The 20,133-nt window shown below is 41.5% G+C and overlaps 1 protein-coding gene across 1 annotated transcript in view; it reads right to left on the minus strand.

Annotated features, from left to right (window-relative positions):
- Nucleotides 1-19,428, minus strand: part of SPOPL (speckle type BTB/POZ protein like) — a 41,156-nt gene extending 21,728 nt beyond the window's left edge. The window contains exon 1 of the mRNA XM_072983914.2: nt 19,289-19,428. The gene's annotated coding sequence lies outside the window, so the exon portion shown is untranslated. The remainder of the gene's footprint in view (nt 1-19,288) is intronic.
- Between the last annotated feature and the right edge of the window lie 705 nt (nt 19,429-20,133).

Genomic DNA, 20,133 nt, shown 5'->3' on the forward strand with positions numbered 1-20,133 from the left:
CTTATGGAGCTCTGCTGTAGTGTACAACCCTTTTTCCCAGCTTTTTCCCCTTGTCTCTGACAGTTAAAAGTTATCTAATTATTAAAGAGAACATACCTTATTTGTATTTGTATAAAGTATATAGTCTATGTCATAACAATCTTAATTAAACAAGGACGTTTTTAATCTTCATGTTTACATGCTAGAATGAGACTCCGGTGTTGACTGTATTGACTGTAGTTTCCAGAGTCCCACTCCAAAAAGTAAATATGGAGATTGAAGAGTTCCTTGTTTAATTAAGATTATTGTGGCAAGAACTAAAACTACTTTAATACTATCCCAAAAGTAAAAAGGTCATGAAACAGACTGTAAAGTTGTATAAACAGAGAAGCCACAGTTCCTCTTTTTTTATTATTTTTCTTTGAAGAGGCACATTCCTTAGGGGGCTGCAAAAGGGCTTGGGGACCCACGCGGAGCTTATGACCTGCACTTTATATAAAAAACTTATATGACAAATCTATCCTACACATTTGAACCCAGAGCTCCCATAAGCAGAACCTCACAGGATGCTCTTGCTAAATAGGAGCTAAACTGTTCCTACCAATTCGTCCTATTCCATGCATAGGCTTCAAGAGGTATTAAGGGGGGGGGGAGACCCGTGAAACACTGTGGAAGGTGGCACAGAGGACAGCAGGCCCCGCCTCCACTTTTTCCACCACCAAGTGTCAAATTTCGGTCCTTCCCATTAATAAAAGGTGCTCTTCCAGAAGGAATAATCTGGAACCATTTACCAGAATCCTGTCAGTTATTTACAGTTAAGTACAACAGTATAAATCACAGAGGCCAACTTGACCTGGCACGTGACTAGGAGCACAATGGCAACTTGTTAACAAGCAGCAAAAGTTGCCTACCTGCTAGTATGCAAGGTAAATACCCAGTAGGATTCTAGATACTTAAATATATGCAGAACTTAAAATATATGCTTAGATGTCTTCCACTGAAATGCAGAGTGTACATATGTTTAACTCTGGCTGTATTTCACTCAGCTTATTCTACGACAGATGTAACGGTCCACAAGTATGAGAAAGAAAAGCTTCCAATCGCATCTCGGGAAATATTGACTAAACACATAGAATTGTTGATATTTCATAGGTAGTCTGAAGGCAATGCATTTCAAGTTCCATCAGCAACAGACCCCAAAAAGTACTTACAATTGTGCAGTCAATGGACTTCCAAAAGTACAGCCTCTGAATGGATTACTAGTTCCTCAGAAAATTAGCAGATTCTGTTTGCAGCAAACAATTCAAAGCCTCAAGGAGCTGAATCAGCCTCAAGTGGTCTCTTATCTTAATTCTTAAAATTTATCCTAGTATTATTAATGTTTAGGAGTCCCAATATGCTGTGCGTTGTTCAAAACTAATGTTTCCTCCCTCCCTCAAGATCAAAGACGTTATGTTGGAGGCTCAGAAAAACACAAGGTAACAGTTGGATTAAAAGACATAAACTGTCAATGTCAACTGTCACTTCCCCTCCCCCTCCCATTGTCAAGTTTTCTTTCATGGTTCACAGGATAGCACAGGGAGGCTTTAAAGATGGATCTGATCTGAGGAGGTATGAAACAGCTGCTTTTCAGATGTTTGCATGCAATGAACTATTTTGAGGCATTTAGTGCCATGGGAACAGGAAAAAGCTAGTGAAGTTGGATCAAATGGCCAACTCCAGAAAAACCACAGGTAAGCATCTCAGCATTCAAGTAATGTAGAGAAGACTGAAAGAAAAATAAATTCACTGCCATACAAATCTCCATAGTGGCATTAGGACTACAGCCAGCACATAACACAACTTAGTATTTCCTCCATTTTGCTAAATAAGAAATATAGTGTTGCCAACAGCAAAGCACTTAAATAACACAGTGAAAAATAACTTCCCCTGAAAAGGGTTACCTAAAAATGAAACAGCTTTCTACATTTAGAATTTCTGGCTGAAATCCTATGTCTGCAGCTATGATGCATAAGACTGATAATACGACTTCCAGCTTGACGCTGCAACGACACAGCAGTAGGAGGACGGAGCTCCGTCCCCTAGGATGAATTCCGAACTGTCCGGGACCCCCTAGGGCAGGGGTCAGGGAACTTTACCTTTTACCCCCCCAAAAAAATTTATATACACCGACATTAACCCCTTGATTCGAAAGGAAGGAAATCTTACATGATTTTAATTAAAAATATTATTGAATCTACACAGGCTGTGTACCGAACTAGCAGGATGCACCAAATTTGATAAAGATGTGCACTATTTTTGCTGGAACACATTGCACTCCAGCCATGGTGTGGTATAGGGAGTAGTAAGGTGTCCAACGTTCCTAGTAAGTTGAATTAAATTTTTGCTAGCTCGCAGAGGATTTAATCATCATCAGTGGCTGCTAGAGTGGTGCTAGCAATGACATGCTTGCTAGAGACAGCCAACGTAGAATGGGGGGGGGGCTTTCCCTACCACTTTAATCATTCTATGTGTGGTGTGCAAAAAGGAATAAACCAGGCTAAAGGTCATGTCACCCATCCTAGTGCCACAGCCGAATATCAAACGACCAGTGTGCTTTTTTTATCATCATCAATGGAAAACTCAGCAGTGGCCAGAGGATTGGAAAAGATCAGTCTACATCCCAATCTCAAAGAAGGGAAGTGCCAAATAATGCTCCAACTACCATACAACTGCACTCATTTCACACACTAGCAAGGTTATGCTCAAAATCCTCCAAGGTAGGCTTCAGCAGTATGTGGACCAAGAACTCCCATAAGTACAAGCTGGATTTCGAAGGGGCAGAGGAACTAGAGACCAAATTGCTAACATGCGCTGGATTATGGAGAGTTCCAGAAAAACATCTACTTCTGCTTCATTGACTACGCAAAAGCATGACAGAAAGTGAGGAGGACTTTCTGAGGGTGAAAGAGGAGAGTGCAAAAAATGATCTGAAGCTCAACATCAAAAAAACTAAGATCATGGCCACTGGTCCCATCACCTCCTGGCAAATAGAAGGGGAAGATATGGAGGCAGTGACAGATTTTACTTTCTTGGGCTCCATGAGAACTGCAGAGGGCGACAGCAGCCACGAGATTCAAAGCCTGCTTCTTGGAAGGAAAGCAATGATAAACCTAAACAGCACCTTAAAAAGCCACCCTTCCCCCCCCCCACCTTAATTCAAAGTCTGCTTGCCTGTTCATTTTCACAGTTTTGAGTCAAGTCTCTCTCTCTCTCTCTCTCTCACACACACACACACACACACACATATCCATCCATCCACCCACCTTCCCTCCATTTCCTCCCTCCCTCCATTTTCTGCCTCCATTTTGTACAGTTAAATAAGCTTGACGAAGTCCTCGGTCTCTCACACCTTTCTTCCCTCCCTTCCCTTGCTTGCTCCTTGATCCTCTCTATCCTCCTGCTTGTTTGCAGTCATTTCCAGAGGAAGCAGTCATTCAGAAGCCCCGGACTGATTGATTGCCCGGGGCTAATCCCCGGCTGTAACCAATTAGGGAGGCTTATCTCCCGATCTACTGAAAGAACTGAGCATTTAGAAGTGCCCTGCTGTAACGAAGGAAGTAAGCTTACAATTTGAGCTTTGGCTGCAGAGGGTGGGAGGGAGGGGGGTAGCAGTCTGCTCATTACCCCCAGGATTTTCACTTTTACCCAATTTGGGGTAATTTACCCCTGTTTCCCGACCTATGCCCTAGGGGGTTAAAACCACCCCAAAGAGGTGGTGAAATGGAGGAGAAGCCTGTTGATCACAGGGGGAACAGCGGTTACCCATGTTTGCTCTGGGAAACTCCCCAATCAACCAGCGGATGGAAACAAGCAGCTTAACTAGCTGCTTGCAAGTCATTGGCAGCCAGCAATGGAGAAGCGATAAATCAGCCTAATTAACATCATGTTACCACTGGGTGAGAAATATTTTTTTAACTGCATTGCTTTACTATCCCTGGATGAGACAATCCCTACAGCAGAAATAGTGTCTCCTATCTCCCATCACTGATTGAGCAGCAGTGAATCTGGAGAGAGGAGACAACACAGGGAGACACAAGGAAAAAATGGACATTAATTAGACATTTAATTATACTTAAAGGAAGTATGTTTGGTATTACTTTGTCATTATAAATTTAAGAATCTTTCTCTTGAAAACATTATTGGCAACAACTCTGGGAAACTAAACTTGTTTATGTTACTTGTAACAGCTATCTAAGGTGCTGGCAAAAAGCCCAGAATCAATGACCTTTATGGCTGTTTGGAATTCCCTTTCTTTTTGAGGATGGGACTGAACTACAGATACATTAACCCTAGAAAGCCTAATCCAGCCAAAGTGGAACTCCTAAACTGTATCCTGGGTTCTGAACTTGACCGGGCCTTGAGTCCTTCGACAAAACTCTCTACATCTGAGACTGGATTAAAACTTAACCCCAAAGATGATTAATCTATTAAAATGGACCTATGGAAGCAAGTATTGATGGAACTAGACTACTTTAAGCATCTGGACAATTTTCACTTGGAAGACAATTATTTGACATATGGGACATAATGCTACAACAAGGACAATTTTGGGATGAAACAAAATCTACCCTTCGAGCAATTTTTAAAATAGTGAGATCCCACAAAGAAGGGGTAAAATTATTCAAGGAGCAGTTGATGAAGAACTATAGTCAACAAGAGACAGGGAATAGTGAACAAGGAAATTAGAGGGTGGTGGATGATGTATGCCAATCAAAAGAGGGGCTGGAGGAAATTAGAGGAGAAAACCTAAGAGATTTAATTCTAACCCTGGAGCCGAGGAGAATTTTAGATGTGCTAAGGGAAGATAAGGGGAAAGAATCAGCAGATATAATTAAAAAGAGCCTGGAAGATTTATTGGAGATAGATCAAATGTATAAAATGTTCTCAGGTGGCACAAGGCACAGAAGAATTTTTAGAGAGATAGAAACAAGAATTGGGAAAAGACAAATAAGAGAAGGAGTTACTTAGAAAGATGAAAAAGGGAAAAAATATTGAGGTGGCCTTCAACGTTGAAAGCATGTATATACCGTTTCCCCGAACATTAAGACCTAACGTGAAAATAAGCCCTAGTAGGATGCTCGTAATATAAGCCCTGCCCCCCCAAATAAGCCCCAGTTAAATGAAACCCTTCCCTCCACCATTGTGCAGCAACCAGAAGATGATGACATGACTGTATTTTAATAAATGTAAATTGTTGTACATGAAAAACATAAAACATCCCCTAAAAATAAGCCCTAATGCTTTTTTTCTCTTTTTTTGAGCAAAAAAACTGTTCTGGGTGGGTTTTGGCTGGGGCGGGTATGTTTCTGTGCTGTGTTGTTTGGTGGCTTTGCTGTTTATTTTTGAAGTTTTTTTTCTTCTTAAACCTCAGCAATTGAGGTGGCTTTAGTGTTTGTTTCTGGAGGTTTTTTCTTCTTCCTAAACCTCAGCAACGGAGTGCCTTCCGACCAAGCTTGCTGTGTTCTTTTTAATTTTTTGGTGATTTTATTTCTTTAGCTGGAAGAGATTAATCGGTTTTCAATGCATTCCTATGGGAAATAGTGCTTCCGACTTACGAACATTTCAATTTACGAACACCATTCCAATACGGATTAAATTTGTAAGTCGAGGCACCACTGTACAAATGTTCTGAAAAAGGAAATTCAGTTCCCACATAATGAAGCATCATGCCAACCACTGCCCTGAATAGGTCACAAAATAAAATTTGCTCATGGTACCTAATCATATAAAAATGCTGTGAAGTACACATTTCTTTCTAATTATACACCTTACCAGGATGCATAAAACTCCACTGTTTGCTCACAGAATTCAACAGATATTATGTCAGGATAAAAAAAAAGTTTCACGTCAGGGCATGAACTAAAACTGGTTCACACTCCTTTTTATACTAAAATTGTTGCAAACATGAATGTTGCACTCCTTGGAAACAAATTCAAAGTTAAGTATTTTCTACAACATTTCAATTCCAGGTGACTAACATCTGCCCAACAGATGCTGGAAGGTAAAGATTATTTGTCTTAACAACTCTGGTGAGTTGAGCAACAGTGAGAAACCATGACCATCCCAGAGACATCCAGTGAATTATACAATTAAGCAATACTGTAATCCTATTCCTAAAGAAATACCTCAAATTATTAAACTATGCCTGAAATCCTATTGCTAAGCATAGTAAATTTCAACTAGAGGAGGCCCATTGAATCAGTGGGGATTTTGTGAGCCAACTCTGAAACTTCGATTCATTGTGAGCCTCTTCTTGTGATCTATTATGCTAAGCAACAGGATTTCAGCTTGTTTGATGCTCTTATTAGGAAGGGAGACAACTTGCTATAACTACTACAAAGAGTTTTTTTAAAAGTAGTATGTATTTAAAATGATTCCTTATGCAATAATAATATTGCATTAATGTTAGTGGAGACAGAGAGAGCATTCCACGTATTATAAGACCACCACTAAATTTGCAAGGGCTGTGAAAGATAACTTTGCAAAATGGGAGCTGATGGGGATTATTGTGTCAGATATGCACAAAATTAATCTAACAAGAAACTGTAACATCCCAATGAAATCCTCAGGAACTAACTACCTTCAGCTGCATCAAACTGTGGTTGGAAGCCATCTTAGGTGAAATAGATTTCCACTTCTTCATACAGGTCCCCAACCTCTCAAATCTGCTCCAGTAATACTGTCTATAGACACACTCACCTCTACCCAATTTGTACGACATTAAAAACTACAATACCACTTTGCCAAGTATTTACTGTGAACCTCAAGCAGCCAGTACTACTGAAATTTAATCAAGATGGGGCCTGTACAGTATCTTCAGCAGAAATGAATGTTCTTCTGAAGAACACTTTATTGATCAAAATTCCACTTGCGCTTAAGAAGTTTCTTTGGAAGACACTGCCACATTTTAGTATCAACCAGGGCTGCAAGCCTTCCAGCGCTCTCTGTACCCAAAACTAAGTGAGTGAACAAGGACAAATAATACTTCAGGTTTCAACAAGGTTATCTAAATGGTAATGCAAGTCTTTCCCTTCATCCGGTGGCTCTGCAAAATGGTTGGCAGAGCAATTACAATCTTAGAACTGCAGAACCAGAAGGGACCCTATGGATCATCAAGCCCAGCCCCCGTCAAGGAGGCTCAGTGGATAACTGAATCCCCAACCATTGGCTCCACATCCAGATGTCTAAACCACCGTATATTTCCATGTGTTGACCTCATTCTGAGCCCTCCCTAAGCACCTCAGTGACAGTGCGCTCAGGGTAGATCTGGGGCTTTATTGGAGTGTTCAGCCTATCACTCACTGTGTTCTTTGGCAGTCTAACACTCACTTTGTTTCTTCAGCAGCTCAGGCTACCCTTTTACTTTTGATTTTCACTCTTCCCTGTACAAACTGATCATATTTTTAACCCTACAAATGCTGAATAGGGTAAGTAGGATCTGTTTTGGTGCTGCATTGTTCTGTTCCTCGTTCCACCTTATAATTGCCCCAGAATTTCACAGATAACTCTGATTCATTCCATTTTTGGACAGTTCTCTGTGGACAGCATACATGCCTCATACTAATAATGCTATACGGAAAAGAAAATGTTCAAAAAATACTCTTACATCTAGGTGCAAAGCTTCAGCAATAGAGACAGTCTTTGGTAATCATTGTAATACTGGAACATAACATTCAGCTGAAGGAACTTCCCCTTTAGTTCTGGTTTGCCATTAAGTAAAGTGGAAATCTAATCCCTGAACATAATGGTGTCCTGCATATGCATAAGGCAGTAGTAGACACCTTTTTGGGGAAGTTCACTAAGAAGTCCAACTGGTTGCACAACTGTTTTCTGTGCAAGTAGAAAACCCTAAGAGAATAGGAGCCTAGGAAGATAACTGGGACAGACTCCTGGACTACTATGGAGTGATAGTATCCAAGTATTAAGAAAAGTAGGAGGATAGAAACATTAAGGATAAAGATGGATTAGTGTATTTGCCTGTCTGTTCCTAGCTTGTTTAACAGGCCACAAGTGAAACAAGACAGTAAGCTCAAATCATAAAGCATTCATATGTAACCCTAAGCTATTTGTGAACCAGAAAGAAGTCAGTATTTGATAACTGATGCACAACTGTGTGAACTGATGTAGCAGACAATTTCTTATTGATTGGAATTTTCTCCCAGGTTACAGATAATTTCCAAACTCTTCCTCAGAACATGTGAACAGTGCCCACACTGCTGATAAAAACTATATGTGAGATGGACTGATTGGATACCACTTGGTATTTTATATATTTTTTAAAAAAATTGTTGAAAAAAACATCTATTTGTATCCACCCTGCAATGGAAGAACATTCTGCCCTATTTGTGTGCATTTTTCCCATGTACTGTCTTTAAACATATATTTGCAACACAACACATTTCTTTCAAATACTGAGAGCAGCATAAGGGCATGCTGCTTACTGTGGTTCTGAATATTTATCTGTGCATTTACACATATGGACTCCTTCACAATGTGCCACACCTAATATAATAAACACGGATAATCACAACATAACTAACCAAACTGCAATGACAGCAGCTTATCCCACTAACATCCAGTTCCTTCTATGGGTTTATGTCATTATGTGTAGTTGTGCTTGATCCTATGGCTGTCCAGTATAAGCAGATACTGTATCTCCAACTTGAAATCAAACTTGAATCTATGTTGGTTACCAAAAGGCAGACAAAGGCAGCAATAATGAAGTCATTGCTACTGATTTCAAGAACATAGTGCAGTTATCCCACGTATAGAGAAGTGGTTAACCAGGGTGAAGAAGGACAGAACAGGCTATTAGGTACCTGGGCAGGTCCAAACTCACTTAGACAGCTAACTGCATAGAGGCAGTGACTGCATCTTTGGAATCTGATGGAAGTAACAGTATAGCAATCACATGGGTTGGATCACTTCCCTCTTGAGGTGATGATGAACAATAAAGAATACACTGAGGAAGCCAGTCTCAAATCTTCAACAGACTACTACGACATATTTCCCCTAGGTGGGTGGTTCTTGGTCTCAACAATATCAGATTGCACAATCCCAGTCAGTAGGATGGCATCTGAAATCTATGGGAATGAGAATGGCTCATGCAAGCCCATTCCTACAGGTGAGAAAACAAAGGATACCACCTCAAGTCAAAGCAAAAACAGTACGATACAGAGACAACTGACTGAAAAAAGGAGAAAAAAATACTTTGAAGAGGAAAGGAAAGGAACGCACAAGAAAAGAAAACTGGACAACTCTCAGAATTTAAGATTCAGAGCCCAGTACTACTGGGGATGTGGTGGTGCTGCAGGTTAAACTGCAAAGCCTCTAGGCTGCAAGGTCGAAAGATCAGCAGTTTGAATCCACGCGACAAAGTGAGCTCCAGTTGCTTGTCTCAGCTCCTGCCAACCTAGCAGCTTGAAAGCATGTAAAAATGTGAGTATAGATAATATAAATAGGTACCACCACAGTGGGAAGGTAATGGTGTTCTGTGTCTAGTCGTGCTAGCCACATGACACAGAAACAGTCTATGGACAAACGCTGGCGCTATGGCTTGGAAAGGGGGATAAGTACCACCCTTTAGAGTTGGACACAACTGAACAAATTGTAAAAGGGGAACCTTTACCTTACCACTGTACTGACTAGAAGTGTATGGGATAGTGTGATGTTCTTTGAGCATATACTTTACAAGATGAGACTTCCACTAAAACTCTTAGCTGTGCAATATTCCAGATGAAGCCCTGCATAAGTGCAGTCACATATGTGTGATGCACGGAAATCACAAATCACAAGAACATGTTCATAATGCTTCAAGCTTTGACCTTATAGTATTTCACCCTAAGCACCTGCACTGACCAAGGATATCTTAAAAAGTAAGTAAAAATCAAAGGTATTTTTTTAAAAAATCAGATTTTTATATTAATATTATTGTATTACTCTTTAAAATTTAAATTGGCTTCTTCTATTTTTTATTGTCAAAATTCTTTTGCGTTTTTAAAAAATCTTTTATGATGACAGTTGCAATTTAAGATGTTTTATTGCTTGAAGATGTCATCATGGAATCAGGATCACAAACTTTAATTCTATATTCTGAGATAATGCATTCCTATAGGACAAAATCCTGTTGGGAAGGTTTTGTCTCAACAATGGGAATGATGTCATGTCAGCACCAGACTGCTGCTGATTAAAGACTTAATTTTTTAATTTTAGGGTACATGCAAATTCAAACCATACACTTGCCAACACGGAAAAACAATGTCTTCAATCATCTCAGTGTCATGATCTTTGAAGGTGCATTCTTTACAAGTAATTTAAGAACAACTAATGCCTCTATTCAATGCAAGGGGCAAAAGCAAAGGTTCTTTTACTTGAATCATGTTAGTAAAAACAAACACACTACAGTGGACCCTTGACTTACAGACGGCTTGACTTACAGACTTTTTGAGTTACAGACTTCTCTGGCAGCAAAATTTAGGTTTGACTTGCAGACTGAGATTTGACTTACAGACCAGAAAAAAACCAAAATGGAACAAAAACGGCCTGTTACGGGATTAATCAGTTTTCAATGCACTGTAGGTCAATGGAGACTTGACCTACAGACTTTTTGACTTGAGAACCGCCTTCCAATACGGATTAAGTTCTCAAGTCAAGACCCCACTGTATAGCCAAGAGTAATGCACTGCAAAACCACAAATTTATGATGATCTTACATCCTACATATTGATCATTATTCTCCACCAGCACTCTTTTTATGGGTGTACTTGAGAAATATGAAAAACAGCTAATTATCAGAAGCAGGGTTCAAAGTGGTTAACTGCAAGTTTACACACGTTGAGTGGAGGAATGTTTATTTTAATTAAAAGAGTGCATAGAGCAACTTTTCACTTTAGTAGATCAATGTTTAAAATACAGATTAAAAAGACCTTGCCAAGACTGGAAGCCTTCTAAACTTAACTCCATGCATGACAAATAATTGTTTTCAACAGCCTTACAAGCTCCAGCAGCATACCTCATTTTGCAGGGACCCCTCATTCTCAAAAGAGGTGTTTCACCAAGGGAATGGTGAGGCAAAAATCCCACCAATTTTTCATAAATTCTCCCCTCTCACAACCGGTTTTGGAGATCCAAATCATAGCACACTCTTCTGAAGTATAAGTAACCAGTACATAAATCACACACTAACAGTTTAGGGACTGTAGGTAAGTAAAGCAAAGTGTGCTGCTTATATACCACCCCATAGCGCTTCAAGCACCCTCTGGCCGGTTTACAAATTAATTATTCAGGCTACACAATGCCCCCCCTTATTTTAGCAATCTCAAAATGATAGAAGGCTGAGTCAACCTTGAGCCGGCTATCTGGGATTGAACCCCAGGTTGCGAGCAGTTTTAGCTGCAGTGCAGCAGTTTAACCACTGGGCCACGAGGCTCTTTAAAGAGCCTCCTCTAAAGAGGACCACGGCTGAAATTTTTCTGTAGGTTTAGTTCACATAGGTCAGTGGAGGCAAACCTTTTTCGGCTCGAGTGCCCAAAATGAGGGGGTTGGGAAGAAACCAGTGGCTGCCATGCTGCCCGGAAGACCAGAACAGGAAGTGGCAGTTTCAAGGGGAATTATGGGGATGGACAGGAAGTTAAAGGGGGAATCATGGGGATGGACAGGAAGTTAAATGGCCCAGAACAGGAAGAGAAAGGGGGAATCCCAGCTGCAGCCATTTCAAAAGGTTTGTTTCCACAAGGGTAGGTGGGGGGGCGCTCACTCACATGCCAGAAGAAAGGGCTTTGCGTGCCAGATGTGGCACACATGCCATAGGTTCGCCATCACTGGTCTAGGTTATAAATTTTGTTGTGGAATACACAGCTTTCTATCTTCTGACAGAAAAAACAGTATAAGTCCACTATGGTTCCAAAAGTTAGGACCGCTGATATTATTCAGCTAATTCCCATATAACAGATCATTGGTCATGCTGTTTGGGATGATGGGACGTACAATCCAAAAACTAAAGGTATGACTACACAATGAGGGAAATGCAAATTTTCTTGTATTCACATGCTGTGAAGTCATATTGGGGATTATGGGTCTGTTTAATTTAAGTGGTCATACAGGAAGACAGGAGACAGCCTTGTTTGCTGATTGATTTGGTTTTTTTTGTTTTGCTTTGAAGCCCTGTATGAGGTGCAATTAAAAGGAAGTGCCCTAAAAAATTGTAACAAGGCATTCCTTCTTCAGTTTCTTCATCTTGTTACCTTTTGTCAAAAAAAGAATACTCTTGCTGATGGAGAGGATCTCCATTCTTAAGCTGTTAAAAAAAGGATCTTACACATACAGAACCTGTAAAAAAAATAATCTTAGAACCATGGAAGGGATCCTAGAGATCATCAAGTCCAGCCCCTGTCAAGGAGCCACAGTGGGGAATCAAACTTCCAATCAATGCCTAAACCACTGAGCTATCCAGCAGTTTGAAGACAAAGAATCTGCTGCTTCTTAACCATGGAGAATTTGCTGGAAAGAAGGTATGCTGGTGTGGTGACTTTTCCACTTTGTGTGTGTGTATGTGTGGCTCATCCTCCGACAAGAGGTATGGAGGAAGGTGCTTGAAGTAGCACAGCACAACCTTGTGTGGTGTGTGCATGTGCACATGACTCATCATCACTTTTCTGCAACGTTTCAAGCAGTCACAAGAGTGAACTGATGCAAATGGTTCAAGTTTTAAAAAGAAGAATCCCCAGCAGCAGACAGGAAAAACTATGGATGTGGATGGGTGGGTGTCCAGGTGATTTGCATTTCCTTGTGTCATGAGGACAACAGAAAAAAAATGGAAATCAGGCCCAACTAAAACCTATATTATTAGCCACATTGTTTTATTTATGTGTTCTCCTCCCAAGTTTGGAAACCAGCTGAAGTCCAAATCTGTGACAAATGAGGAGAATGCAAGTCAACTGTGAAAATAAAATTCTACGCAAACTGTTAAACCATACTTTGATAGATACATTTGATCTCTCTATCCAGTGTTTCAGTAGCACACAAGAAACACATTTGAGCTGATTTCAGTGACTGCCCCCAATCACTTCAGATACGCACACTCTTTGACCTCATATTTTCAAACCTCCACCCCACTGCAGAGTTGAATATTCATGTCTTTCCCTTGGCTCTAACACCTATCCTCTCCTGCATAGTGGTTCCTCTTTCACTTTTTATTTTAATGAGAAAATGTTGTTACGTGCTGTCAAGTTGGATCTGACTTATAGTGACCCTAATAGGTCAGTGAGTCGTTTAGGAAGGGCTTTCCCAGTACTGCACCTCTGGTGACGTACTATGGCTGAGCTGGGATTCAAACCCAGGACTCCTTAGTCCATCACTCCATCCATTATACCGCATAGGACATCCCCAGTGGAATCAGAAAATGAATCCTACATTAAATAAGTAGGCATTCACTCATGCAACGGGAGTGTCCGTTCCTCCTCCTCCCTGTGCTGCCCCTTGCACACCCCAACTCTGCTGCAGAGGATCACCATGCCTTTGGAGATCTGCTCTAGCATTTGGAGGCAAGGGAAATTTTGATTTGCTATGACCCAGCTGGATACAATCAGTTTAAATTTTGGTTTCAGCTAATCAACACATAGTCAAATACTACACATGCTGTCAGACATTTTAAAGTACGAATAAAATAAACCTGTGTTCAGACACATACATCATGAAACATATCAGCAACTGCCTCCACATCTGTATAATGTGTTGAATCTTAGTCTGTGGTTAAAGGATTTACAGTGGTACCTTGCTAGACGACGACCTCGTAAAACAACGAATCTGCATGATGATGAGGCTTTGCAGTCGCTATAGCGATTCGCAAAATAGTGATTCCAATGGGCAATTTTCACTGGACGATGATTTGGTCCATGCTTCGCGGACCGTTTTTTCGCAAGACAACGATTTTTACAGCTGATCGGCGGCTTCACAAAATGGCTTCCCTATGTTTTCAGGACCCATGCTTTGCAGGACAGCCATTTTAACACTAACTGGCGCTCACAAAATGGCTTCCCTATGGGCGATCTTCACAGGACAACAATGTATTTTCCCCACTGGAACGCATTAAACGGGTTTCAATGCATTCCGATGGGGAAGTGGTTTTTGCATGATGATTTCGCTAAACAGCAATTTCTATGGAATGGATTATCATCGTCATGTGGGGGACCGCTGTAAATGGACTATGGAGTCCCATTCACAGCAGAGTGTACGAGCAGACAATGCATGTCCTTATCACTGAAAACACTTCTACACTTACCAAAATACAGAGTCTTGAGCATAGGATATGACAGATGAAGCAACTATCTGTCTCCAAATTAAACAGGCCTTAAAAAAAATGGCTCTGAAGGCAGGCCCCACTCTTTCTTTCTCAATGTAGTCCTTATTTAATTCCCTTGAATAAAACCTGACAGTCTCTTCCCCCCACAGGGTTTTTAAATACATATAGCTAGAAAGCAGAAGTGTGCATAGTCTTTCGACAAAACTATGAATACAACCCAAGTTGGGCATTTGTGCAGTCGTGTGAGAATCATGAGTCAGAGCATTCACAGGTCAGATCAGTACACAGATCCCTCATATTGAATGAAGAATTCTGGGAATTAAAAAATAAAAATAAATACAAAACATATGACAAAAAGAAAACTGAAACTAATACATAGCGTCAAGAAAACAGAGATCCACAGCTGAACCATCTAATAAAGCTCTAGATGTCTCTTGAACACTCCAACCATTGAGGTACTAGGGAAGGTCTCTGAGTGAAGTAACCAGACTTTCCAGATTTTTTTTCTTTTTGCAAGCTACAGTGCAAAGGGATGTGTAGCATCTTGTCTGAGTTTCGCCTTTCTTTTTCGTTTAAAAAATCTTAGCTACCTTACTAGGATTGAGTGTGCACACGTGCTGATGAACAAATACATTCTTGTGATTAGATCAGAAATTCACTCTAGAATAGTGTTTCCCAATCTTGGGTGCCAGATGCTCTTCGGGTACAACTCCCAGAAATCATGGCCAGCACAAATACCCTGTTTCCCCAAAAATAAGACCTAACCTGAAAATAAGCCATAGTGTGATTTTTCAGAATGCTCGTAATATAAGCCCTACCCCAAAAAATAACCATTGAGCAGCAACCAGAAGATGACATGACTGTATATGAATAAATGTAGATTTCTGTACATGAAAAAAATAAAACATCTCCTGAAAATAAGCTCTAATGCGTTTTTTGTTTTTGTTTGTTTGTTTGGAGCAAAAATTAATATAAGACACTGTCTTATTTTCTGGAAAACATGGTAGTAGTGAAGGCTTCTGTCAGTTTTAGTCCAGGAACACCTGAGGACCCAAAGTTGGGAACCACTGCTCTAGAATATGAAGGTCTGTCTTTCTCGCCACCCCTCTGTTCCTGCTAATGTGGAAGTGCCACTGTCAATGTCCACAATAATTATCTTTGGCTTCTCTATGTCTTGTGCCCCCTAGGCTAGAAATGGGCAAATGATTCTGCCCAGCACTGTACTTTTTCCACCCCAAGTCACAGCTGTCTGCATTTTCCCATATACAGGAAACCCACAAATACTGGCACAGACAGGGATAGGCTGGCATCTCTCCAAAATGGCATATGATGAGTCAGGCCCTGATCTGCATGCCACTCTTCAGGCCTGGACTGGGCCAGGGAAGAACAGCAGAATGGTTACTGAAAATGGCCTATGGTAAGTATTTGGGATACAGATACTGTTAGTGTTCATCTTGATTAAAAACCCTTTTAATGTTCTGTTTTAGAAATGTTGCTTCTAAAATGGCACAATAAAGCTACACACTTTACTGACTACTGATTATTATTTCAGTTTTTAAACCTGCTATTAAGTTAAGAGAAATGTCCTATTAGTCAAAAAGTATACTGTATCTATTTAAAAAGAAGACTGGATAAGCAATCTATAAGAAGAGGTGGTAACCGGCTCTTCCTTCACAGACACAGAATCAGCTGCAGAGCCTTAGAACTCACTGATCTTGAAGGGAAGTTCCTTTCCCTCCAAAATACTGAGAGCTTCCCCTTTATGTTGGGAAAAACACCTTCTCTTCATGTTGTGGTGTTAGACAATGCAATTTAACATACTTGGCATGTATTAATAGTGTTAATTAAAATTTAATTAATGACAACTAGAGATCCAAGCTTCCCTGCCAAAGAGGAGACATATAATTTTGAGTTAGCAGACTGATTCACTGACTCTGTGACTGAGGCTGTATAAATAGCTATAGCACTACGCAAGGAAGTCATTTCCTGTACAGGAGAGGGAGGTCAAAGCAGATTCATTTGGACCAAGCAGACCTGCATAAAGGGGGGGGGGGGGTCCATACAAGGTGCAGAGGTATTGATCACATAATGTAAAAAGGTTGTTGATAAATTCATTTGGAAATAACAGTCATCAGACTGCTCAAATCACTCAGTCATGCTTACTTTGAGAACCACAGCCTTACTCTTGAGTTTAGTACACACCCAATGTTAAAAGCTTTTTGATTTTTTACTTCTGATGGAGTCACACTGCAAACACAATTGCTGTCTTATTGTTCATATGGACCTCACTGTTTTAAAAAAAATCTAACTTGCATATTGTGTGCAATGTACAGTTGCACCACTACATATGCCAGCTTTCCTTAACCTGAAAAACTCCAGATAAGCTGACTGGCAACTCCCACCATCCCTAATCATATCAGTCCCAAAGTTACCCAGTAAGAAACATGGCTGAGTTTGGGTGTGGCCTAAATGTAGGGCCTAACTGTGGTTAGTAACTGCTGTTCAAAGTCTAATGCTGCAGCACAGACAACAATAATTTTAAATGCACCACAACAGGGATGGGCAACGTTTGGTTCTCCAGATATTGCTGGACAGCAATTCCTATTACTCCTAGCCACCATGGCCAGTAGTAAATGCTGGGAGCTGTAGTCCAATCATATCTAAAGGGCTAAAAGCTATCCACCTCCACTCTATATGTTTAAAAAGTGTCATTTTAATTCCATATTTTATCTAGCAGTAATGTATAGGAAAGCATAGCTTTTAAGGCTTACCTATTACAATCCATAACTACTTGAACAATGACCATTACTTGCAGCAAACTGCTCAACATGTTTTTTTCAAAAGGAGATCACAAAAGGTTTATGGGGCGTTTGCACTTTCAGATTTATTCATAAATATGGCGGCACAACATAGGCAGACAGACATCTGCAAGCAGAATCATAATTTCACTATTTTTTTCCTGAAGACCAAATATAGCATCAAATTCTGGATCTAACAGGTACTTCAGGGCTGTCAACCAACTAACCAACCAAAGCAAGCAAGGATGTGAACAGGGCAAAGTGGTATGTCAAGTATTTGGGGCACACCAGTCCCAAATCTCCTACTTCAAATCGATCCATCCTTATTCCCGTATTTTAACATAACTCAATGAACGTCGTCTAGATAGAAGTGTTTGCAAAGGAATCATAACTGTAGGAAAAGCAAACCAACTTTGTGGCCTATCCCACAATCCTGTCCTCTGTGGCAGCAGAAGATACAGGAAGAACCACTAGTGCAATATATTTCCTGAGTTAAAATAAAGAAATCAGCAGATAGAGTGTATCTGCAAAATGTTCACACAAAGGCAACTTCTCACAGAAAGAATGAGGAGTGTATTGCTGCCATCACATAAACTCAAGGATTTTTCCAGTCATCAGGCACCACCAACTTCCAATAACAAAAGCAAAACCACAATTTTATTTCAGTTTTGAGTTTTTGCGGATCATAATCCAGTTCTCCAAACATACTAATTATCAGTAGCATCCGATCTGTTTGTAACCTACTGTACTTCTGTTGTAAAAAGTATTACCATTACTGAGAAAATTTAAGTACCTTTGTCTGTGATGTCATGAAACTACAACTGTCACTATCAGGTGATGAAAATATTCAGCCCTGGAAGATGCTGAAGGGATGTGCATAGGTCACTACAGGCAACAATAGATACGATAGCCAGGATTTTTATTTTATCTGGAAGTACTTTTTCCATAATGACACAGGCCAATGCTATTGTGAAATATTTTGGCTCACTAGCAATTGGTGTTCCACAGATTTTTTTCAATTGAGACCTATCACTCTTGTTCCAGTGCTACCTTTCAAATCCTAAGGACTATCATTCTATTTCTAAGTTTATAGCTCCAATTCCAGACATCACCATGCCTGGCCCAAAAGCCCCTAGGGACCATCACTGCAGTCTCATGGCCTGCTATTATTGCTCTGCATTTTTTATTCTTGTCAGTTTAGTTAACATTATTTTATTTTATAGACTTGTAAGACATGATTAACAACAAACTTAATAGTTTTACAAAAAACAAAAAAAAAACACCTTTTATGTCTATAGGCAAAACATTTTAAAACCGTATCAATTCAACTATAAACAGTCCTGTGGCCCATTCCATTTGCTTTGAGGATCCACGCCTTGCTTTATTTACAACTTGCATTAATGTCAGTAGAACTCAGTCACGCTTGGGTCCCATTATCTTTTTTATGGACCTTGTGCCAAACACTAGTGTTTCTAACAGACATTCTTACTTAATTGCTTTTAGCACATCCCTATGAAAATTCGAAAAGGGCAAAAAGGGTCCAGAAGTAGGGATGGATTCTAGAATCCAGTAAGCTACATTCCAGAAAGATTCCCCTTTTCGTGTGAGCTGTCATAAAACCAATCAGAAATACAATGCCTCTCTCTAAACACATTTATACGTTAATATAAAAGCCCCCCCCCCAAAAAAAACCTAAACCGGAGTAAAACAGAAAAGAAACAAAAGTAGAAACATAAAGAGGATCAGGCATTTTCTTACAATACACAGCAGGAAAAAGTAACTACAAAAGCCAATCAGGCTACCCTGCCCTGTCGACCTTTGCAGACCCCAGGAGAGCAAAAAGGGCCTTCAGATGCTCACTCAGCAGCTAACAGCTGGCAGCCAGCCTCTTCCACCACCACCACTACCCTCTTTCCTAAGTTAAGGAGGAATCAAACACCACCATCCGACTAACTTAAGGGGTGGAAAAGGAAAAACCCGAATGAATGAAAGGCGAGATCTCGGAACAGAAGGGCGTGAGGCACATAACGCTCCCTTCCCGGGGGGGGGGGGAGAGGGCTAGGCTAATAAAAGGGGCCGCGGACTGCAGCTTAAGGAAAGAGTATTATTAGCGAGGCCAACCGGGATGAATCTCTCTTGGGCTATCGGTAGCAATGCAGGCGTCACATACCGGAGCTCGGCACTGGCGGGGGAGTTCGGCCAGTCTCATACTGACGGCGCTGGAAGAAACGGGTTGGGGGGCTGGGGGGCGGAGGGCGCCGCTAGTCCGTGGCCCCCAGGGCTGGAGTGAGGGGAGGAGGAGGAGGAGGAGGAGAAGGGGGCTGTGGCGGAAGCGTCGCGTCTGGGCCAAGCTGTGGGCGGCGGAGCCGCATTTCTTTCCTTCTCCGTCCCAAGACACCCCCCCAGCCCCCTCCTCCGCCGCTGCCGCCGCTACTCCCCCCCCCAAGCGCTGCTCAGTCGTGGAAGCGTAGGCGAGGAATTCCGCCGGGCTCGGCTTCTCACGCTGCGGCGGGGCCCCTCCCGGCTCCCGTACACAACCAGCGGAAGGGAAGAGGGTGGTGGTGGGGGGAGGAGGAGAGGATCTATGCTCCCCTGGCAGCGGAACCGGAGCGGCGGCAGCAGCCGCTGCTGCTGCTTGTTGCTATCTCCGCTGCTGCTACCACCACTTCCGGGAGCGACGCCCCGCCAGTCCTTGACCCTCAGTGATGACGTCAATGAAAAGCGCTGGAGGCGGGGCAGGAGGAGGAGGAGGAGGTGGTTGTTAGGGTGGCGGGGCTGGGGCTTTCGGGCTGAGCGCTTAGGGGCGCATGCGCGTTTCTCGTTTCCACCCCTCCCCCTCGAGCGCCGCAACAAGCCTCCTCCACCTTTTTTTGCCTCCTGCAGGAGCGGGTCGGCGGGGCCGAAAGGAGCGGAGCTTCTTCGGGTTTTGGAAAGGAAAAGCGCGGGGAGAACGAGGGAAGGGATATAAAATCAGGGAGGCGGCGGAACGGCGGTGGCCCATCTTGTTTTCCTCCC

The sequence above is a fragment of the Pogona vitticeps genome, chromosome 1 (assembly GCF_051106095.1).
Source record: "Pogona vitticeps strain Pit_001003342236 chromosome 1, PviZW2.1, whole genome shotgun sequence".
Classification (NCBI taxonomy): domain Eukaryota; kingdom Metazoa; phylum Chordata; class Lepidosauria; order Squamata; family Agamidae; genus Pogona; species Pogona vitticeps.